The sequence below is a fragment of the Schistocerca nitens genome, chromosome 6, assembly GCF_023898315.1.
Source record: "Schistocerca nitens isolate TAMUIC-IGC-003100 chromosome 6, iqSchNite1.1, whole genome shotgun sequence".
Lineage (NCBI taxonomy): Eukaryota > Metazoa > Arthropoda > Insecta > Orthoptera > Acrididae > Schistocerca > Schistocerca nitens.
The window spans coordinates 448005988-448030559 of record NC_064619.1 but is presented as its reverse complement, the minus strand read 5'-3'; the positions used below and the strand labels follow the sequence as shown (position 1 = coordinate 448030559).

General features: G+C 42.9%; 1 protein-coding gene and 1 pseudogene across 2 annotated transcripts in view; both read left to right on the top strand.

Annotated features, from left to right (window-relative positions):
- Positions 1-24572, top strand: part of LOC126262242 (semaphorin-1A) — a 923656-nt gene that overhangs the window by 526075 nt on the left and 373009 nt on the right. The gene's annotated exons all lie outside the window — the stretch shown is intronic.
- Positions 19556-19685, top strand: LOC126191731 (U5 spliceosomal RNA; annotated as a pseudogene).

Sequence of the window (24572 nt, the reverse complement as noted above, 5' to 3'; positions counted from 1 at the left end):
AGATTTTGAATATCGTCCCGCCCTCCTAGGCCAACGACATAGTCGGACAGATTTTTGAAATTTCTTATGACGTTAATATAAGTATACCTTTCCCATGAGGATAAAGAAAGTAAGAAGACTTTTGTAAACATTATGCAAAAACCAATTACGTTTACAATTCTGTATCAGTTTATCCCTCACAAGCACAGTAGTTTCGTAAGAAGGTTAAAAAATCAAAACGATAGCATTATTAATTTTATGCTGTTAGAATTTACAAAATTTTGAGGTTAAAGTTTCACAAACGTGAATTTTACAATTAGCAAGTTCAAGAACAAGGTGTGTTTAGTCTTAAAAGCAGAGTTTGTAGAGGAAAAAGAAATCGTCAATAGGCGGTTAAGACCGACTAATAACCAAACGTCCAGATGGCAGTCAGCCAGATCGGTACCAAATGTTGTATATCGACACAGTATCAATCAAAACTCCGATTGGTTTGTGGTATGTACTTCCGTGCAGCAATACCTGCATAAACGGCAAGTAAAAGGTAACACATGACCTACGGAGCACAGGAAAAGCGTAACTGCTAGCATATGTCGCGCATACCTTCCGTGGCGAAGTGGATAGAGCGTTAGTTTGTTGTACCAACGGTCTCGGGTTCGGGCTCTGGTTTTGCCAGTTTTTGTACTGTTGAATTTGTGAAACTGTTATATGGGGCAACATGTTCGTGATATGTAGAAGGACTGTTCGGAGTTTAAAGCAAGTCGTATTGACAGTCCGCTTTCGCTTCGTTTAATTGAAAATAGCAAACCTGTAGAGTGTATTTGTAGTTTCATTGAATGAGTACAAACAATCAGAACAGAAGAACAAAGAAACAATTTCTTGACCTGAGCAGAAGTATAGAAGAAGAAGAAGAAGAAGAAGAAGAATTAACTGCTAGATAGCAACACCGCCTACATCTATAAACTTTGAACTTTTAAATGTCAAGATCATTTTGTCCCACATAACATTTCACTTGTACTCGTACTGTACTACAAAAACTGGCATGACCAGGGCTCGAATCTGGACCGTTGGTTGGACGAAGTAATGCTCCACTGATTCTCCATGGGAGCTCCACACGACGGCTCACGGTCCAGCTTGCCCTGGGCTCCGTGGTTCATATGGCACTTCTTACTTACCGTTTACGCAAGTTCTCTTGAACGACAGCGCCTGGTACAAACTATATCAGTGTTTTGGTTGACACACTATCGATCTAAAACGTTTGGTACCGATTAGAACGTCTGAAATCCCGAGGTTTGGGTGTGGTATAAGACGGCTAGAGGATATTCAAAATGTTGCGGGGTGCGCATACGCTATAGCCTAGGTAGCTTTTGTAGGCTAGTTTGAGGTAGTGTCGCGGCTTGATAGACTGCCAGTGTCTTACATCAAACTGTTTTTCACGATTACCCCTACAGTTAACGTTTACACGCTGAATACTGAAGAAGATAAAACACAGCACGTGGCAGGGCTACTTAGTAAAAAATAGGGATTTTCGGACCTGCACCATTCGCATTCTGTACGGAGGAAAGTGGCTGCGTATACTTGGGTATGCACTTATCTTATTCTAATGAGCCCTACGTGAGATGTATGGTGGTAGCAGAAGAACTGATGCACTGCCTTGCCGAAAAAAATTTCCCATGCAGCGTTTTGCGAACAATGTTCCAAAGATTCCCATTTCACATTGATATTACCTTTATCCACATTTAGCGATAGCTGCAATCATTACACCGAGTGGAAATACACTGATGTGCAAAACTTAAAAACTGTCGCCAGATGTGTCAATTCACATAGTTCTATGAAACTTTGACCGTACATAGAAAGAACTATGCGTTGAGAGGAACAGATGGTTCAAATGGCTCTAAGCACTATGGGACGTAACATCTGAAGTCATCAGCCCCCTAGACTTAGAACTACTTAAACCTAACTAACCTAAGGGCATCACACACATCCATGCCCGAGGCAGGATTCGAACCTGCGACCGTAGCAGCAGCGCGGTTCCGGACTGAAGCGCCTAGAACTGCTCGGCCACAGCGGGCGGCTGAGAGGAGTAGCAATGAGGCTTTTATTCAAGGACAGTAATTACACTGAATTGAACGCGATTGATGATGGTGCCTTGGACTTTACATGAGGTGGGACATCGTGATCACGTCGGGTGAAATGCATGCCCTGCACCGTGCTATTATTCTGACCACCAGGTTGTAAAGGAGTACTCGGGCAGGGCGCTCCGTTCCTCCGCCAGCTGCTGCATGGCTGTGGATAGAGGCGGACATCGCATCCCACGCGTGCGCGATCGGATTCGAGTCGGGGAAACGGTCAGGCCAGTCCATTCGCTGAATATTTCTCGTTCCAAGAGCTGCTCCACCTGCGCTGTCGTGCATTGTCATCCATGAAAGTCACTTCCCTGTTGAATGTATTCCGGAAAAGACACACATGGGGAAGAAGTACAGTCTCAAAGTAACGTTGTCTGATGGCTATAGTGTCTTCAGGGATTTGGAAGTCAGTACGCCCATGCAACGTCATGCCTCCCCAAACCACAGCACTTGGACCACCAAAACGATCATGTTCGACAGTGTTCCTGGGTGCATTACGTATTCCCATCTGTCGCCACATGAGCGCACATCCAAAATCACTACTGCTACTGAATGTGCTCTTATCAGAGAACAACACGTGACCTACCCAACGCATCAACAGTGTTGCGCACGGTACAGAACTGTATGACCATTGCATGTGGCACAGTGCGAATAATTCCAGGTTGTAACCTTCCCACAGAAATATTTAAATTAAAATATGTACCAAGTGTAACCTCACAACAGAATTATTAATTAAATGAATTTTAAATATTGTAACCTCTGAACAAAATTGGTTCCCATTGACAATCTCTGTGCAGAAATGCATTCACATTTGATGTACTCACAAAATTCAATTCCTAAACCCCGAAATAATAAAAAAAAAGAAAATTCAGTAACCTGGTAAATTTTATGACGACAGCAGCGCTGCGCCACGGCCCTGTGCTCTGAACAAAAAAAAGCAAAAATTCTTACCTCAATAAAAACTGCGAATATATCTGCTCTTACATAAAAAATTTTCGGCACAGCTCCTTGCAATGCTGGCCTATGCTTTGTGACTCGTTAAAGGAATTTTTATTCATTGGATAAAATCTTTAAATTGAAATGAATGCTTTGAATCCCGACCAGAGCAGACTGCACAGAAGCGCAGACACGCGCAGACTCCTACCGACTACAGTCGACTCACGCAGACTACTCAAGACTGCTGGAGACTGATGCCGACTAGCGACAAGCAACAACTAACTACATACTGCTCTCTGGTCAGACTCTCCTAAGTCTTGCCTGTTGCAGGCAGCGCATACATCGCATACCTCTTACATAACCCTCCACTGGGGGTGGCAAAAATTTGGCAGCGATGGTGAGTCAATTGGGCTTGCCATGAGCAACAAATTTTTCCTAATTAACTAAGTTTACAATCACAGAATATATACTTATATATAAGTGCAGAACATGAAATAAAATATAGTGCACATGCACTGAGTACAGAACATATCAAGCAATGACAAAATGTATACACAATGAGTACAGAACATATCAGGAAATCACAAAATGTATAGGCAATGAGTACAAATCATATTAACAAATGACATAAAGTGCACACGCACTGTAGTTCAGAACATATCAGCAAATCACAAAATGTATACGCAATGAATACAAATCAAAAGTGCACACGCACTGTAGTTTCTTTTTTTTTACTATTTTACAAGAACTAGGATAGGAAAGGGAAGGATTGCATCATGGTTGTAGCACATTAGGTTGCACGCAGCTACACTGAAAGTCTATATCTTTCTACAGAAGCACAACACCAAGTGAGACAATCTGAAGTTCTTTTCCCTGAAGTATTAATCAGTGTAGCCAAGACACTGAAATGTCGTAGTAATATTCCATGTTATCATTTTGGTAGTACATTAGGTACACCAAACAGTGGGACCATAGTAATATCTCCATCGCTCAAGGTGGTGGACAGCATGTCGTGTCAACACCACATTCTTGTAAGGTACACCAACGTAGAATTAGTGCAAAAGCCAAATATAGTGCTCCATGAGCATGAGGATAGACAGGACAAACGGATATTGCAGTAATTTCTGGTAATTAGGTCCGAAAGTGAAGGACATTAAGTCTTATGCCAGTCATCATTGATAATTACACTAGTCTATTAACTGATTTAAGTAATTCGTGGCACTTATCGCCCAGTTACTGAACATTTCTGTACCATGTATGAAGTATTACAGAATAATGTTCATAAGTTATCTGTTTACAGAGAACATTGGCACTCATTGACCAGTTACAAACCATCAGAAGTAATCAATCAAAACAGAATTAGTGTAGCATCAAGCTACTGGTATTCATATATATAGCATGAAAGTGACAAAATACAAATTTAAAATATAACAAACAGTGGCATTCATTGGTCAGCAGCTATTGAATATTACAAAACATTTTTCATCATTCAAGTGACATATGACATATTTAAAAATAATTATTGGCACTCATTGGCCAGTTACAAATCATCAGAAGTCATCAGTCGAAACAGGAGTTAAAGAGTGTAGAGCATGCATGCATTATTACAAAATATCATTCACTATTACTCAGAACTCATCATTTAAGTGACATAAGACATAATTAAAATGTAACACTCTGTAACTATTACTCAAAGTCTGTGATTAGAAAACATCATTCAGTATTACTCATAACTCTTTTAAATTGGTATCATTATTTGGGACTGGTAATACATTTTTTTGTGCTAGCAATGCATTGCGTTGGGATCGATAATTAATTGCTGGGGCATAACAATATTTGCTTTTGACTTATTGCTGCAAATGAAGATGTGTAACGTCATTCGTCATGAGTCAGCTGTAGCAAGGTTATGAAACAAATAGAGTATATGTGATCACATTCATGAATGACACAGGTTTAATGACCAACTGCTTATAGCACATTAATTTCATGAATAATTTCTCTTGCAAAAAATACAAAATTGATTATTAAGCTGAAAGAAGAAACGCATATTATGCTGAAAAGTAATGAACTTCGAATTAACAGGTAATGAAATGTGTATTAAATATATATGTTCTCTAGCTGTCCTTTCCAAAACCTTCAGTCATCATACCATGCGACATAAGACATACTGTCAAAACGAACTGCAACAAATACTTAAATAACTACATAGCATTAATACATAAACTTCAACATTATCCTAATCTGCAAAGAAAAACTTCATTATCATTACTATCATCACCTGCAAAGAAAAACTTAATTATCCATATCAACATAATTCCATTATTATCATCACCTGTAAAGAAAAACTTCATTATCCATAGTAGCATATTCTTCATCACTATTCATCATCATTCATTATCATCTGCAAAAAAGTCACTTCATTATACAACTATTCATAGTATAAAGTTCCTTATTTCTAGCATATTTCATCACTAAAACTAAGATGTGTAGTTCTGTCTGACAGCCTGCATCAATCGCCTCGTATTCTGAAAGAAAAAATTAGTTAAGACTGCTATCATACGATGTGTATAGTAAATTCTTGTTAATGCTTGTTAATTCTGATCCATTTACTCTTCGTGACGAGGTATTGTATCTTCTTTCGTTCATTCCGAAGGTGAAATTCCCATTTCTGTTTAATTTATTTCGTTTACACGTTATGTCTTTCTGAAAATGATGAACAATGATTAATGTCTTGCATTTAAATCATATACCCATTAAATAAAAGCTGGTTTCTAGTGATATAATTAAGCATACAGCATAGCATGACAGAAAATCGTATTATGTCAAAAAACATAGACAGTGCTCAGATGCAAAAATGTACACAGAGTATCACAATGTAGCAGCAAAAAAAAAAAAAAATGTAAAAATAGTCACGATGTTGAGATATCATAAGGCAAAATGTCAAAGTCAACTGGTGTTTGTTATATCTTAACTATTTCATAGTGCATACAAACAAAACAGTAAAACAATCATACATACATAAAAAATGGAAAATGTGCACGGTCTGATGTGTAACAACAAGAAATGCCTCTCTTTGTTCAGCTTGTATGTTGTGTAGTTGATAGAGGCGAGAGTTGAAGACTTTAATGGAGAAAGAATTTGATAAAATTAATATGTCACTAGATAGAATCGCATAATTGGTCATAAAATACGTAAGTTTATCTGGAAAATGTGCAAGGTCAGATGTGTAACGACAAGAAAAGCGACCTGCTAACCTTACCTTGCCGGGCACTTGCCAAGAAAAAATACGATAATCATAAGTAAGTGTTCCTGTGAATATAATTGCATAAGTGATCATAAAAAGAAATCAGGAAATGGCATTACAGTGTGATAAATCATAAAGTATGTTCATTCAATAAAAGGTTTGATGTTGGAGACGTGGTGATTCCCTTTGGTTTTTCTGATTCTCAGAGTTTCGACGTGTACTACATTGGGGTGAGGAATGCTGCGAATTCGATATGGACCTGCATATAGAAGCTCAAATTTACTACATCTACTTTTTCCTCTATTAGACAAATAATGTGTGCGTGTTAATATCTTCTGTCCAATGTGAAAGTCACGGCGTGTACAAACCTGTTTTTGCTGTCTTCTCCGGCGCTCTGCGTCACGTTTGATGTTGTTCAGCGCAATGTCAATTATTTCATGGTGTCGTAGTCGACGAGATGTAGGAAATGTTACTAATTCTTTAATTTTGTTAGGTGGTTTAACATTTTTCAGTATAACAGACGGAGATAGCATAGTAGATTCATTTGGTATGGAATTAATTACGTCCTGGAATGAGAGTATGTGTGTGTCCCAATCAATATGTTTTTTATGACAGTATATTCTACACAGTTTACCAATTTCTTTCATTAATCGTTCACAAGGGTTCGAAGAAGCATGATACCTCGATATATAGATCGGAGAAATGTTTCTAGCTCGTAACATACGTGTCCATATAGCAGATCGAAACTGTGATCCATTGTCGGAAATTACTTTCAATACATGCCCTACATGAAATAGAAAATGTTTTACAAATGCTTTCGAAACAGTTTTGGCAGTAGCTTTGCGTAACGGAGTGAAGGTAACAAATTTTGAAGTGAGTTCAACAGCGACAAAGATGTAGCAAAACCCTCTATTAGTTCTGGGAATCGGACCAAAAATGTCTACAGCGGCCATGTGTCTCAATTTAACAGGTACAATGGGATGTAATGGAGGAATATGTGAAGTCGTATCTGACTTAGCTTTCTGGCAGATTTTACATGACGCTAAAACTCGTCGAATACGTTTCTCCATGTTGGTAAAATAACAGTTCTGTCTCAGTATAAGAAAACATTTTCTGGCTCCGTAATGTGCGCGGGTGAGAGCGGCGAAACAGAATGTCATTGCGTACAGTGTAATGGTTTCTAATGGTAACATTATTCCTATCTTGCCAAAGGTGTTTAATTTCTTTCCATACGTTGTCTTTACTCTGCTCTTGTGCTATGTCTTGTAATGACGACGAAATGAAATTCTCAAATGCAACTTGTTGAATGTACATGACGCTGAAATTTGCTTTGCAGAAGTTGGTTGCGATGTCTTGCTGATTGTTGCTGAGAGAACGGGATAGTGCGTCTGCTACAATATTTTGTGTACCGGGAATGTGAACAATTGTAAAATTAAATTCCTGCAAATAAAGTTTCCATCTACTTAATCTGTCGTGTGTAAATTTAGCGGAAAGTAAAAACTGTATCGCTCTATGGTCTGTGTAAACGGTCGTATGTCTTCCATAAAGATAATGCCGAAATCTCGTAAATGCCCAAACAACACAGTGTTTAAAGTTCTGTAACAGAATAATTGCGTTCAGCAGATGACAGAATGCGACTCGCAAAGGCTATGTTTTTAATTACTGTAGTCCCATCTTCTTCAATTTCCTGAAAAATGTGTACGACTAAAGCGGTGTTAGAACTATCGGTGGCAATGGAAAAATTTCTAGTAAGATCTGGGTGTGACAAAAGTGGTGCATTCAACAGAGCTTCTTTCAGGTTCATAAATTCAGAATGTGCTTGCTTATCCCAGGACCAAATAGTGTTTTTACCTGTCAATTGACATAATCTATATTGAGGTCAGAACTTTTGCTTTTTTTTTATTCAGAGCACAGGGCCGCGGCGCAGCGCTGCTGTCGTCATAAAATTTACCAGGTTACTGAATTTTTTTTTAAATTACTTTATATTATAAAAATTATTATTGGGCATTTTTTAAAAGAAATTGATGACAGTTAACATACATTACTAGATATGCGCAAGGCTGCTTCTTTACCTTCTACAATAATACTCATCCTCCAGAGTCCCGACCAGAGCAGACTGCACAGAAGCGCAGACACGCGCAGACTCCTACCGACTACAGCCGACTCACGCAGACTACTCAAGACTACTGCAGACTGATGCCGACTAGCGACAAGCAACAACTAACTACATACTGCTCTCTGGTCAGAGACTCTCCTAAGTCTTGCCTGTTGCAGGCAGCGCATACATCGCATACCTCTTACAAGGTGTATATGCAAGAGTGCATGTGATTCACTACGAAGTAGGGCTGAAGGGTGTCAAACGGACCTCTACCCCACACTCATCCCTCTCTAGTCAAGATTTGCAGTATCTTGTCCGCGGCACACGCTCCTACCACTGTACAAAAATTTCCGACTACACGAACTATTGCCGATATTCGATCTTTCTTATCTGTATTGATTGGAATATTACGCCACTAGAATAGTCGGCTATTCGTTAATATTATTACTTTAAATGTGCTCGGGATGTTAATGAACTACAAATTTTTGTAAACGCTACGCTAAAACTAATTACATCTACAATTCGGTCCAAAATTCAGCCTTACAAGCACGGTAGTTTCGTAACCAGAAGGCCTGACGAATACAATGACGTAATTATTTGTTTAATGCTATTAAACTTCACAAAATTGTTAGGTAAAATTTACACAAACGTCAATTTTACAATTTGTAAGTGCTCGACGAAGCCGGTGGCGTAATGAGGCCAGTCAGTGAAGACTAGAAAAGGTCAAATGTGGGAAATAATTCTTACAGTCGCAAATATTTGTACAGTGATGGGAGGGAGTGCCATGAGCAACATTCTAGAAATCCTGACCAGTGGGGGCCGAGTGTAAGAGTGGGGGTACGTTTGAAGGTCACTTTTGTACGTTTTTCTTGAATAACTCGAAAACAAAGGCCTCGAGCGAAAACGTATCCAGTAAGAAATTTCACTACATTAAATTTTCTATGGAAACGTTCTGTACATTTTTTTCTGTAGGACTAGTAGTTAGCACGTGGCGAGTGAGAGAATATGAAAATCTCGCGCGTGGTTTATGAGGGAAGTTGTAACACGGCGGGTTGAATCGTCCTGTGTAATTTCGACTAGTACTACCTCCTGTACGAATATGTGACGGGGTTCTTGTGAACAGCCTGTATAAGGACACCGTACAAAAAAAAAATTGTCATCACGAGACAACACGCTGAAAGGCTTCAGTTCTGCGACGAAGTGGGTCCACAAACTTTTTCGGGTATGCCATCTCCAGCTGAAGCAGTTCTTATAACTGGATCCCGTACACCTATGAAATTTTAGGGGATGTCAGTCGCTAATTTTCAACCGCTGTCCCAAATAATTTCAGAGATTTCTATCGGGTTGAGGTGGGCAATTTAGTGGACAATTAGAGGTGCGACTAGATGCGAGAATAACCATCAAACCCCAAACGTATGTGTGTGACCACGGCAGTGGTCATCATGAATATGTAGAAGAAAGGGCAACACTTAGTCACCGAGAATATCAAAATAAGCATCCTGCTTCCTATTCACGGGAACCTGAAAGACTATGCGCAAGTAAACGTACGAAAAACACCCCCACCACATCACAGAACTACCTCCAGTCTGAGCACCACCTTACAGATACTGTGGGTTGTACGCCTACACTGAGCTCTCGGTGTACTCGACGGCTTGCTTCGTATGAAAGGAAACCGAAGCTGACGACAGAAGTTTGAATCAGCCCTGGGGCCTTATTGTGTATCATTCATGCTGATCGGTGTAGTAGGTTAGTTTCGGTAGTGACGTCATTTTCGGTTCTTTATCGAAATATCCTATTCAGTAAGCTTCTGAGACCTGTTACCGAACGGTCCTCCCACCGATTTTACGACAATTGTACCGACAGGCCCTGTCGATCGGTGAGCTGTGGTTTACGTACGCCTATAATTTGTTATTTGAAACATATTTAGCGGTTTTAGCTTTGGATTTAGTGAGTGTGTTACTAAAGAATGACCAGAGGACGCATCTGGTTGGAAAGTGAGTTCATAATAGACTATTTTCCTTTGTGGGAAATATGGTTAGGTTAGGTTAGGTTGTTACTGTGAATGATTATATCCAAAAATAAAGTTTTCGGTCAATATTCTCTCAAAATACGTGTTACTTTTATGCAAATAAGAGTTTAAAGATCATTAAATATCAAGACATCGGCTGTGCTTACGTATATTACATGAGTGTGAACTGACGTTACTAGTGACTTTGTGTACTTTTTCCCACAAATGGTTTAGTTAGTATTTATTGAAACATGTTTACAACTTTCAAGTAACAGTGGAAAGCAATTATGTGAACCCTGATATTGGAAACCTTCCAAACTATCACGTATTTATAACTTACACAGAACCGATTGGCAACGAAGTCAGCCTACGTTCCTCTACGCAATAGTACAAGAATTGAGGCCCGAGTACCAATTGTTTGGCGTGGCCAAGTGGTTAGCGCGCGGGAATGCGTTACGAAAGGACGCGGGTTCGCGTACGGATTGGTGAAAAAAAAAATTTTTTTGTCCTCTTCATGCATGCAACACGTTCTGAGACATTGTTATTCGAGGAAGTTTCGATTTTTCTGCAATATTCGTTGTTACTTACATGTAAGAGCGCACTTCCTCAGTTATTATTTCGTGATTTCTGTGTGTTTAAAAAACAAAATATGAAACTGACGCAGATGAAATAGCTGTGAGTGAAACAACCGACAGTGACCTTTATATTTTTTCTTGTCAGAATTAAATCACCATTTTTTTCCTAATATGTAGCGATTTCCGAGAATGCGGTTAGACAGGAATCTAAGAGCACAACTTAAAATACAAGGAATGTAACTAGCAACAGTCATCTTCATAATCTTGCTTGTCACAAGTATTTATCAGCGATCGGATCCTTAACAGCAATAGACGAGATGCAAGATCTCCGCCGTAATATTTTTAGACTGTAGCACAATATACGAAACATTTTCATTCATGAGATGCATGTTATAAACTTCGACGAACTGCAGGTACTCTCGAAAATGCGTTCTTTCAATTTTGTTCTTAAGACCCTAATCGTTGACGTATCATGCAGGGAAGTGGGGTGCTTAATCATTTAGATCTCTAGGAGCGATTTTAACCACTTCTGTTTATCTTCTTATTCTTTGAAACTCTAAGAATCAATTTTTGGGTGTTTTTATAGATGTATTAGTGCAATGTGGTGCTAAACACTGTTCCTAACTCATTTTCCGAAACGTAAAATCCAAAACACGATGTCAGTGTGAATGAAAATAAGATGAGATAATGCGGCATTTACGACAATCTGCAGAATACACTCAAATACGCTATCTTTTCGGTACTTCGAAGAATAGCGCGCCTGTGTCGTCTGCTAGCCGCTTTGTGTTCGTGGCGCTGTGCGCCCTGCAGTGTTCAAGCGCGGATCTGCGACCTTGCTTTTGATTGGCTTGCGCGACGCGAACCGAGAACAGCACTTCGATTCTCTAGACCCGAACGGTATCGCTTCCGAAATGCATACTGAATAACGCAGGGGCTCTAATTCGAGTACTAGACCGTTCGGTGCTCTTGAGTACCGGAACTATCGGCACAATATGGCTCTGAGCACTATGGGACTCAACATCTTAGGTCATAAGTCCCCTAGAACTTAGAACTACTTAAACCTAACTAACCTAAGGACATCACACACACCCATGCCCGAGGCAGGATTCGAACCTGCGACCGTAGCAGTCCCGCGGTTCCGGACTGCAGCGCCAGAACCGCTAGACCACCGCGGCCGGCTATCGGCACAATAGCGGAAAGATACAGAATAGACACCCTGGAGGCGTTCTCAGTAAGCGGAACGGTTGAGGCGACTGCTTGCGAAAGGCAGGATGGCCGAGTTCGGGTCCGGAACAAATTTTCTTTAGTCGCGAGTATCCATTCTAGCCTTTTTTGTGGTCGTTGAAAGTTTCAGAAACGACGGTGTAACGTTTCGGGAGCTCGGCTTGCAACCTGTACTGGCCCTGCCCTGTAGGTCTGGACGGCGAGGGGAAACATTGGTGTTGGCAGTGTGGTGGCGGTGGCCGTGGCCGACATTGGGCTTCTCGCCAGAGGCGAACCTGTCTGCGGGAGCGGAACAGCGGCGCAGCGCGCGGCGCGCTGGACCGCTGCCAGCCGACAACCTCCGTGTTCCCCTGTCCGGCCGCCTTCTGCAAACCTAATGCTCACATAAATATCACACACTCCGCGCCTTTCCATCCGAGTCTTCGCTCTTAGGTGGCTCTCCGAGCGAACGCTGGCCTGTCTTCCCTTCAATAGGGCCACTCACGATTCCTTTCTGAGTTGGCGAGAAAAACGATTTCCTGTCAAGGAGATCAATCATTACCTTAGACGAAAATGTACATTGTGTTCCAAAAAGATTTATCCGGTTTCGCAAGGCCGTGTTTCACCTCGAACCTCTTCTACAGAAGTGTGTATGATTACTGTACATTCGCGTCGCTTCTGAATATGACGCTAGTCAGTTACCAGTGTGTTAGAGCGCTTGTGGCTCCCGTGTCTTGTTACCACATACTGCACGTAACTGTCTCCATTTGCACTGCAGTAGCGGATCGTTTAAAGCACTCAGTTGCGTACTGCCACATCAAAGCGAAACACTGTCCGCCCCGGTAGCTGAGCGGTGAGCGCGACAGAATGTCAATCCTGAGGGCCCGGGTTCGATTCCCGGCTGGGTCGGAGATTTTCTCGTATCAGGGACTGGGTGTTGTGTTGTCCTAATCATCATCATCATCATTTCATCTCCATCGACGCGAAAGTCGCCGCAGTGGCGTCAGATCGAATGACTTGCACCCGGAGAACGGTCTAACCGAGGGGAGGCCCTAGTCACACGACATATAAAGCAAAACAGTGAAATTCTGAAAGATCTTCGAGTGAAGTTTCAGTCCCAGCATAGCGGTACTACATAGACTAAGAGTCCACTGCTCTTGCCGTGAGGCTCTAGTGGGATTACTCACAAATTTGGTTAAGGCTCACTGCTACTAAAATTAAAATCAAGAGGGTTGTTGGAATACCATCGACTTTTTACATTTGACGTTTCATCAGGTAAGATCGAAAACTACCCACAGAAATTGTGTGGACAGAAACGTTCGCCTACTAGATTTTTCACGTTAAAGTCATTAATCTCTCTTGTTATTTACATATGCATGGTGGTCAGAAACAGTCGGAAAAGCTAGTAAGGGTGTTACAGGGTACATTGTGCTGAGAAATAATTGTTAAGAAAAAAATTAGGTAAGTTTTTTCTTAACAACTATTTCTCAGCACAACGCACCCCGCTACATCGTTACAAGCTTTACAGATTGTTTCTGGCCATCATATATAACCCTTGCACACTAACGAACGTGATAGAAAATTTTATTAATATTTCACAATTCAAATTGCACTTCCCACGCTTAAATACACAATGCCTTGATCCCAGGTGCCAACGACTTTGCCGCAGTGGTAACACCGGCTCCCGTCAGATCATCAAGATCAAGCGCTGTCGGGCTGGGCTAGCACTTGGATGGGTGACCATCCGGTCTGCCGAGAGCTGTTCCCAAGCGGGGTGCCCTTCTTAGGCAAACTGAGGATTTGCTGTATTGAGAAGTAGCGGCTCCGGTCTCGTAAACTGACACACTCCGGTAGAGCGTTATGCTGACCACATGCCCCTCCGTATCCGCATCCAGTGATGCCTGTGGGCTGAGGATGACAGGGCGGCCGGTCGGTACCGTTGGGCCTTCCAGTGCCTGTTAGGACGGAGGAGTTGCTCGCAGAGTCTTGGTTTAGGACGCACTCCTAAATTCTAGAAACTTTGCTCCGTAACGACTATCCTGTCTACGGCGTAACCAGGAGCTGAACTTCAGTAGCACTAACCGTCTAGCTGCGCTGTCATTAGGCGCCAAGCCAATGACACACGAGTGATTCGGCTCGTTACTTAAATATTCTGCAAAAATTAAAACCAAAATGAAATTTTGACTTTATAGTGGTAGCTAATTATTGAGTGGTTGTCCCCTACGACTATAAACGAAATCAACGCTTTAGTAATAAGTATTTAAAGAATGAATGTTTTTGTTACTGTCCACAAACCATCGACTCACAGTCGCCGCTTTGGCAGTGTGTGTATTGTCATGCTGATGCAATCATTGTATCGAAAGTATTCGTACACAATGCTGTAAAATGTGTTCGCATCCTTCCGCATTTTGCGTTTTCTTAAGCATAGTGAAGGAATCACACCCAAGCCACCAACGACACCGCCGTAGTACAACACCACCTCGTCCGTATTTTGTAGTTGGACGTAGATATGATGGCAGGTAACTTTCCAGATATTCGGCAAACCCAAGACCTTCGAACTCAGTGCCACAAAGGGTTCATCGTAATCGTCACTTCCAGTCGCCCATTTCCAGTTACCTGTCCAGTGGCGTCTCTCTTCACGCTGCCTCAAGCGTCGCTTTCCACTGAGTACAGAAATGTGTGGCTCATGACGGGCTGTTCGACCTTTGTACCCATTCTCTTTTAACACCCTGTGCACAGTCATTGTGCTAGCTGGACTGCTGGTAGCACTTCGCAACTCATGGGTGAGCCCTCCCGTTGATTTCACGCCATTTTCTATAACCACCGGTCGCAATTCTCGGCGGTATCTGTCTGTATACGAGGTCTTTGTTCAACTGTAGTTGTTTCTTCTCGTTTCCACTTAGCGATCGCATCACCAAAACTGGTTTGGGCAGCTTTAGAAAGGTTGAAAAGTCGCTGTTGAATGACTAAATCGACTTTCGAAGTCTCTGAGCTCTCCTGACCGACTCTACTGGGAACACAGCACTCACCGCCTCCTTCTATACTGATAGGGCTGTATGTCGTGACATCTACGGGGAAATACCGTATTACACAGGTGTGTGCGGATACTGTTAAGGGGAGGTTTACTATCTTTTGGTTCATAAAAATCGATTTTTTAAAATTGCGTATTTGTATCCATAAAAGTGTTTAGAATCCAACCCTGAAACGGGTTTCCGAATACGTACAGAAATGTTTGTTATTCGTGGTTGAACAAAAAAAAGCACTTTCCTGAAATCGGCCTTTTTCACGCACCAGTTTTTTTTTTTTTTCTTTCGGAGGACGAGTTATTGTTCCGGTGCTTGGGAGCAAACGCACAAAATTCAAATGAATGTTTGAACGCGTGTGTTTGGAAGCTAGCCCCCAATCTTTTGCATTCAGGGGCGAAGACTTTGGAGATTGCGACTTTACTGGCAGTGAGCAGCTTCAACGAAGGGTATTCAGCAAATCTGAAGACCATGACAACGATGGACGTCACGCTGGGACTCTATTCGACGCAATTCGCCAAGCATTCGGACGACCACCGAATTCAAGCGGCCGAAAACCGCTTGTCACCGGCCGTACGAGCGGCTCTTGAGCAGCGGAGGATGACCGAGATCGAGCAGAACGCCCTCTATGAGTAAGAGGAAGGACCAGTTTATGGACCGGGAAAAACAGATTGATCGTACGTTGCGTAATATTGAATTTATATGTAGTCAAAACTTCAAACGCATTTTTCTCGAAATGACTTTTTTTTTTTTTTTTTTTTTTTTTGTCGCGCGGTGTGGTAACTTCAAATCTACTGAACCGATTGGCATGATTCTTTGTTTCCGACGAAGCTAACTAAATTGTCTAGGAATTGTACCACTTTCACTCCGATCCATCAACTATAAACATTTTTACTTGGCCGACAAAGTCGGAAAATCGATGAAAAAATCCCTATTTTTTTCAAATGGCCGCCATTATGTTTCCTATGGCCCAAATAACTTAAGCAAGGTACAACTAAAAAAAAACTCTTATATACTTTTGCTAACGTCAACTGAATTTTGATTTCAGGCGAACCGGCTGACCTGTGACATACCGCGCGTGGAGGTCTACAACGAAATTTTGTTTCGTTCCGACGGCACTTCCGCCTTTGCTCGTCGACATTTCCGGTGGGAAAAAATTCCAGTCTATAGAGGAAATATCAATTAACATTTTGACCAAATTTGAAATTGGTATCTGTAACACATCCCGAGAAAAAAATTCTCAAAGAACTTGCTTTTTTTCGGCCCAAAGATAGTAGACCTCCCCTTAATGAGAGTCTTTTCGCTATTCGGTAAAAGTCATTATTTACTGAGGCCATGAGCTACATAGAGCATAGATAACGAACCTGTGGTGGCCCGATCGACGGTACGGAAATGCGGCAGGCGGCTGCCGCCGAGTGTGTTGGCAGTATATCTGTGTCGAAGAGGATGCGGGAGATTTATGTTCCGTCGCGGTGCTGTTAGTTTTGACAGACGTTCCGGTTAACGGGTCTGGCGCAGATGTTCTTCCTTTGCCGAACTCTTCTCTTCTCTTCTCGCACTATTTTTACCTTTGCTCCTGCTGCGCTTCCCGCTTTCTGTATTGACATGCGCCTGACGGTCTATCGGAGCATACGTAAATCTGAATTATAGTCTCGTGTTCCCGTTGTTTTGTGTGTGTCGAGCAAACAAGCGCTTCGGAGGAGACGCTGCTAGACAGAATGTGCTCGCGTGATTGTTTGTTGTCGGCCTTCGCGCCCAACTGTTTCAGAGCAGGCCAAAGAGGTTTATTGACATATTGAGCTCGTCACCCTGCTGTTAAGTATCGGAAAACTACCGGCAGATCAAGCAGTAATTTTTTAACAAGATCTCAAAAGATACAATTAAGCGTTAATCGCTTCTAATAACCTTATAGGTCGGCCAACCACAAACTTGTACCTAAAGTGAAGGACACTCGAACAATTTAAAATCAGAGATGGTAAAATAGTCTTTATTAAACTGAGTAAAAGTCCAAATTCGTAGTAGCTGTTCATTGTGTGTTAACTGTACGACGACCTGTTTCATATCCTGGAGGTATATCTTCAGGTCATATAAAACTAATTCTTCATCTGCCACGAATTACAAGTGCGCATAAAAGCATGTTACTCAGCGGTAAAACCTTGGATGAAACGGCAGATGGGGATCCGATCCGAACCATGCAAGATTACTAGTACATCTCCAAAACCCAGTCAACAGACGAGCCCATACAACTCATGACAATCGACTTATGATAGGATGAAACCACTGTCAAAGGTTTGTGTGCTTGAACTGCTTTTTTTTTTTTTTTTTTTTTTCCTCCCGCAGATTTTGACAATGGTTTCATCCTATCATAAGGGGACTGTCACGTGCTGTCCGGGCTCGTCTTTTGACTGTGTTTTGGAGATGTGTTACTGATCTTGCACGGTTCGGATCGTATCCCCTTCTGCCGTTTCATCCAAGGTTTTACCAACGAGTGACATGGTTTTATGCGCACTTGTAACTTGTAATTCGTGGCACATGAAGTATTAGTTTTATACGAGGGCAGTTCAATAAGTAATGCAACACATTTTTTTTCTGAAACAGGGGTTGTTGGGGTTGTTTTATTCAGCATTGAAATACACCAGGTTATTCCTCAATCTTTTAGCTACACAACACTATTTTTCAACGTAATCTCCATTCAATGCTACGGCCTTACGCCACCTTGAAATGAGGGCCTGTATGCCTGCACGGTACCATTCCACTGGTCGATGTCGGAGCCAACGTCGTACTGCATCAATAACTTCTTCATCATCCGCGTAGTGCCTCCCACGGATTGCGTCCTTCATTGGGCCAAACATATGGAAATCCGACGGTGCGAGATCGGGGCTGTAGGGTGCATGAGGAAGAACAGTCCACTGAAGTTTTGTGAGCTCCTCTCGGGTGCGAAGACTTGTGTGAGGTCTTGCGTTGTCACGAAGAAGGAGAAGTTCGTTCAGATTTTTGTGCCTATGAACACGCTGAAGTCGTTTCTTCAATTTCTGAAGAGTAGCACAATACACTTCAGAGTTGATCGTTTGACCATGGGGAAGAACATCGAACAGAATAACCCCTTCAGCGTCCCAGAAAACTGTAACCATGACTTTACCGGCTGAGGGTATGGCTTTAAACTTTTTCTTGGTAGGGGAGTGGGTGTGGCGCCACTCCATTGATTGCCGTTTTGTTTCAGGTTCGAAGTGATGAACCCATGTTTCATCGCCTGTAACAATCTTTGACAAGAAATTGTCACCCTCAGCCACATGACGAGCACGCAATTCCGCACAGATGGTTCTCCTTTGCTCTTTATGGTGTTCGGTTAGACAACGAGGGACCCAGCGGGAACAAACCTTTGAATATCCCAACTGGTGAACAATTGTGACAGCACTACCAACAGAGATGTCAAGTTGAGCACTGAGTTGTTTGATGGTGATCCGTCGATCATCTCGAACGAGTGTGTTCGCACGCTCCGCCATTGCAGGAGTCACAGCTGTGCACGGCCGGCCCGCACGCGGGAGATCAGACAGTCTTGCTTGACCTTGCGGCGATGATGACACACGCTTTGCCCAACGACTCACCGTGCTTTTGTCCACTGCCAGATCACCGTAGACATTCTGCAAGCGCCTATGAATATCTGAGATGCCCTGGTTTTCCGCCAAAAGAAACTCGATCACTGCCCATTGTTTGCAACGCACATCCATTACAGACGCCATTTTAACAGCTCCGTACAGCGCTGCCACCTGTCGGAAGTCAATGAAACTATACGAGACGAAGCGGGAATGTTTGAAAATATTCCACAAGAAATTTCCGGTTTTTTCAACCAAAATTGGCCGAGAAAAAAAATGTGTTGCATTACTTATTGAACTGCCCTCGTATAACCTGAAGATATACCTCCAGGGTATTCATTGAAAACACAATAAACAGCTATTGTGGATTTGGAATTTCATTCACTTAAATATAGACTATTTCACCATCTCTGATTTTAAAATGTTCGATCGTCCTTCACATTATGTACGTCGATTGCTTGTTTCTGTAAGAAATGAACTGATAAATGCAGGCCGACTGTCGTTCTCCGAATCAGGCAGTGGAGGTACTAAAAGCACCTTTTGAAATTTTTGTCACTGCATAACCTCAATTTCTACTGCTATATCAAATAGTTTGGTTACAAGGAGTAATCAATGAAATACCATACGTTAGTGATTAATACGACATACTACTTCAAAAATGTCGCCATCCGGTTCACTACTTCTGACATTACTGACTTAACTAACACTCCATCCTCCGCTCCAACCCCTCCCCATGTCCGTCACCCCACCCATCTCCCTCTGTTCCCGGGTGTATTACGTGTCCCCCCCCGCCTCCCACCCTCAGACGAATAAGTCTTTCGCCTTTTACTAAGTATTTCCGTGGCGGGGAACAATAAATGAGTGTCTTATAAATTTTTCATAGCGCTCTACTCTTCTGGAGTATTTATCACAAATAACTCAAACCTAGCTATCTAGAATACCAGCGTAATGCACAACTTTTACTTGTGATGAATGGCAAGAACCAGTATGTTGTGTCTTGAAACCTCACACCCCTCAATCCCCCGCCATATGAGGGTAAGTCGAGCATTGTCGAACATGGTGGTTTTGGTGATCCAGGGGGATGAAGTGGGAGGCATAATGTTGAACACAGTACACTCCACGATCATCTTCATTCTAACACTGTACTCTTACCTGACCTCGTATACGTTTTATCAGGGATGTATTCGCTCTTGAATTCATCTTAGCGTACCGCACTTCAGTTGATAAAAACGGAACCGTTATAGGATCGCTTCGTTGTCCGTTGTCTGGCTATCTGTTCCACTGTTAAGACCCCTTTTTCTCACCAACGAAGGGACGTTTGAAGTCGATATTCATGCCACATGCTAATGGCTACGGTCCCTTGGCGGTGTAAGACGTCGAAGCTTCTAAGCCAATGCAAAGATGCGACCATTTATGTCACATATTTTGATACTCGCAAACTCGCTCATCGAAACCTATACAGTACTTCCCATTTGTGACGAGCCGGTTGCTCGGCCACCATTGACCAGACTTTTTCAATTGGTGAGAGATCTGGAGAATATGTTGGCCAGGGCAGCAGCCGAACATTTTCTGTATCCAGAAAGACCCGTACAGGGCCTGCAACATGCGGTTGTGTATTATATGAAATGTAGCGTCCACTGTTTAAAGTGCCGTCAATGCGAACAAGAGGCGACCGAGACGTGTAACCAATGGCACCCCATACTATCACGCCGGGTGATACGCCAGTACGGCGATGACGAATACGCGCTTCCAATGTGCGTTCACCGCGATGTCGCCAAACACGGATGCGACCATCATGATGCTGTAAACAGAGCCTGGATTCATCCGAAAAAATGACGTTTTGCCATTCGTGCATCCAGGTTCGTCGTTGAGTTCACCATCGCAGGCGCTCCTGTCTGTGATGCAGCGTCACGGGTAACCGCAGCCACGGTTTCCGAGCTGATAGTCCCTGCTGCTGCAAACGTCGTCGAACTGTTCGTGCAGATGTTTGTTGTCTTGCCAACGTTCCCATCTGTTGACTCAGGGATCGAGACGTGGCTGCACGATTCGTTACAGCAATGCGGATAAGATACCTGTCATCTTGACTGCTAGTGATACGAGGCCGTTGGGATCCAGCAATCGCGATAGGCTACAATCCGACCTGTATCAAGGTCGGAAACGTGATGGTACGCATTTCTCCTCCTTACACGAGGCATCACAACAACGTTTCACCAGGCAACGCCGGTCAACTGCTGTTTATGTACGAGAAATCGGTTGGAAACTTTCCTCATGTCAGCACGTTGTAGGTTTCGCCACCGGCGCCAACTTTGCGTGAATGCTCTGAAAAGCTAATCATTTGCATATCACAGCAGCTTCTTCCTGTCGGTTAAAATTTGGGTCTGTAGCACGTCATCTTCGTGGTGTAGCAATTTTAATGGCCAGTAGTGTAAGTTTGTACGCAACCCTCGGTGCGGCTGTCCTACTCGCACTTTGCCAGTTTTTCATGGATGACAACGCGCGACCGCATAGAACAGCGCAGGTGGAGCAGCTTCTGGAACGAGAGAATATTCCCAGAGGTTGAAAATAACGCTACACCTGTAACCATGCTCTGCGCTCGTTGGTAGCACACCGCGTGTTGTACACGCCCACCCCGGCGCTCGGGGTCACAGCACCGAGTTACGACACCTGAAGATGGGCGTATAAGAGCCCGAAACCGGTCGTGTGTTAAATAAAAAGAACCTTACAACTGTAGAGGTATTTTCAACCTCTGGTATAATGCTCAGTTGCGGATGGTCCTCGGGCAGGATTGTTTGGAAAGAATATTCGTCGAATGGACTGGCCTGCCCGTTCCCCTCGACTTAAATACCATTGAGAACGTATGGGATTCCTTGGGGAGGCGTATTGCAGTACGTCCACGTCCCCCAGCGACCATCCAGCCGTCGTCAGCCGCGCTGGTGAAGGAATGGTTCAAATGGCTCTGAGAGCTATGGGACTTAACTTCTGAGGTCATCACTCCCCTAGAACTTAGAACTACGTAAACCTAACTGACCTAAGGACACCACACACACATCAATGGCCGTGGCACGATTCGAACCTGCGACCGTAGCGGTCGCCCAGTTCCAGACTGAAGCGCCTAGAACCGCTCGGCCTCCACGGCCGGCCGCTGGAGAAGTAATGAAACGCCGTACCACGAGAACTCCCTATCAACTTTGTGGCCTGCGTGAGAGTACATTGCAAAGAATGCATTGCCGTTCGTGGTGATCACACACCGTATTAAGAACCGTATCGCCCATTTTGTAGTGCACAAGGTGCCATCACAAATAATGGTCATTTCCGTGCAGTTATTGTCTTTGAATAAAAGTATCATTTCTGTTCGTCTCATTGGATACTTCTTTCAATTGGCTTCTGTACTATGCTGTAGCAGTTCTTTCTATATTTGATCCAAGTTTCACGGAGCTATATTACTTTGCAGTTACACGTCATCCCAAAGTTACTATCGTCCTTCCGTTTTGCAGACCATTGTATTTACAGCTGGAAGACTTTACTGGCGTAGCGGTAATAGACTATGTACACAAAGCTTCCTCGTGAATGAGTCTATCTAGTAGTGAAAACCGAATCAAAATCCCTACAGTGGTTCCTGAGATTAGCCCTCACATACATATGACAAAACCTAGTGTGAGACTTCAGATTACATAAGAGATATCTGTTGTTACAGATATACATTTCAAACAACAAGAAAAATTCAGTTAATTAGAGTTAGTAATGTGTAGTTCTCTGTAACTAGCATATTATGGGTACGAGGTAAATGAAATTGTGTAAGTAGAATCCTTACTCCCTTGATATGTATTCGCTAATTTTTGTTTCCTGTTGTTTCAGGTAAGCCAACACAGATGATCAACATGACTCCTTCTACGCCAGTATGAAGTGATGGAATTTCTCTACAAATCTGGTAATAACCCAGCAGTACAGATAGACATTAAGTCCTTGTTTGTCTATGGAGACTACACAGCAAACAGAATCTGTATTTTGATACCAGTAGAGACAGTTCAAAACAATTCAACGAAATCTGAATTTGATCTGAAGTAGCAAATGGTGCTCATGTTTCTTCAGCGCCTCACGTTTCACCCCCTCCTGTAGTAAGACCATAGAAGGGTGAGACCTTGACACATGCGTTAATAGAATGGCGAAGGGTCCCTCTAAGAACCCCCAGTTCGGCAAAACCCTTAGTGGCATCTGTCTACATTTATTGAGAATTTTAAAAATGTGCCTCTACAGAGAGATCCTGTGAAGCAGCCATAGGCACCTGCAGTTAGGCTACCACTTGACATACCTCCAAAGCCAGTTGCCTGCCTGCAGGCGACTAAGGCTACTTCGCCAGACTTCTCTCTAAAGGCACATTTTTAAAATTCTCAATAAATATGGATAGGCACCACTGAGTGTTTTGCCAAACTGGGCTCTTTGCCATTTCATTTACTCAAGTGTCATTGTTGCACCCCTCTGAGATAATGCGACAGGATGGTGTGAAACAGGAGTAGTGGAAAAACATAAGCACCCTTTTCTGCTTCAGATTTCTTTCAAATTTCGTCGAATGGTTTTGTGCGGTTCGTAGTGGTTCCACACTGTACGCCAGGGCAAAAATTGTGGTCTCACTGCACTCCAAAGGGGTGAGAACACGTTCAGTGGGGTCGCAGCCCCGTGATGTCCTTTGAGAAAGACTGAATCGTCCAGGAGGTGTCAACAGCATAAAAAGTTGACAATAACGTCGTCGTCTCGTTCGTCTCATTGCGAACTGTATGGAAATCAACGTCCCAAGGAAAGAGGTGGTTTGATAGACGCCCTGTACGTCACAGCTTGGGGCTCTCGTGTCGATTCTGAGCGACAGTGAGTCTGAAATGTTTTCCACTCATAACAAAAGCGCGTGATTTCAACGCTGGACGTCGCGGTTCTGAGGCGTCAAACGAAGGGGTGAAATGTGAGTAAGAGGGGCTCAACCTCTGAAATGTGGCCTTCTTTTCACATGTGTGGACATCTTGCTTGTTGAAGCTCCGCCATGTCCAAGGGTGACATCGCAGGGCACCATGCTTTTGCACCATTACAGAGGTAGGTTACAGGCACCTTTTGGCCAAATTTTACAATTACAGACGCCACGTAATACAATTACGGGTTTTCAAAAAAGTGATCCTTCAATTCTGTTGCACAGTGTATTTGAATTCCATGGACTACGCCATCCCAAGAAGCGGCTATTGCACAAATTTCCTCCCAAATACACGAACAATATCCACTTGTCGCCAAAGTAGACAAATGCCTCTCCTCTGCATCTGCCTCGTTCATATCATTGGCAGTTATTATACACACACCTAACATTGCCACAGTATCACATGTCCAGTTTGTTGTGACGAATCAAAATATTCGTATTACTACTTCTCCATCCAGGTTAAGTTTTCTGTGTTTTCCCTAAAATGTTTACGAAGTTTTAGAAAGGGCACAGCCGATGCACAGTTCTTCACCTATCGTTCCCCAGTCCGAGCTTCAACTCGGTATTTAACGATCTCGTCGTCGACGGGATGCCCTTTCTTACTTGACAGAAGGAGTAAAATGCTACGTCGTGGATAAGCAAGTGCCCGTTGTTCGTTACGTATTTTAAGAGGAGCTCAACGAACTCGTGTGGGTGGATCCATTTGTGACTAATATGCACCTTGTAGAGCCCATCTGATGTTGATTTCACACACTGGAACAGCTTTTCTCTGTGGTCAGTACCAGCGCTTAGTAAGCCGTCTCCTTCGTAGGCAAAACTGTTAGCTTCGCACTCTC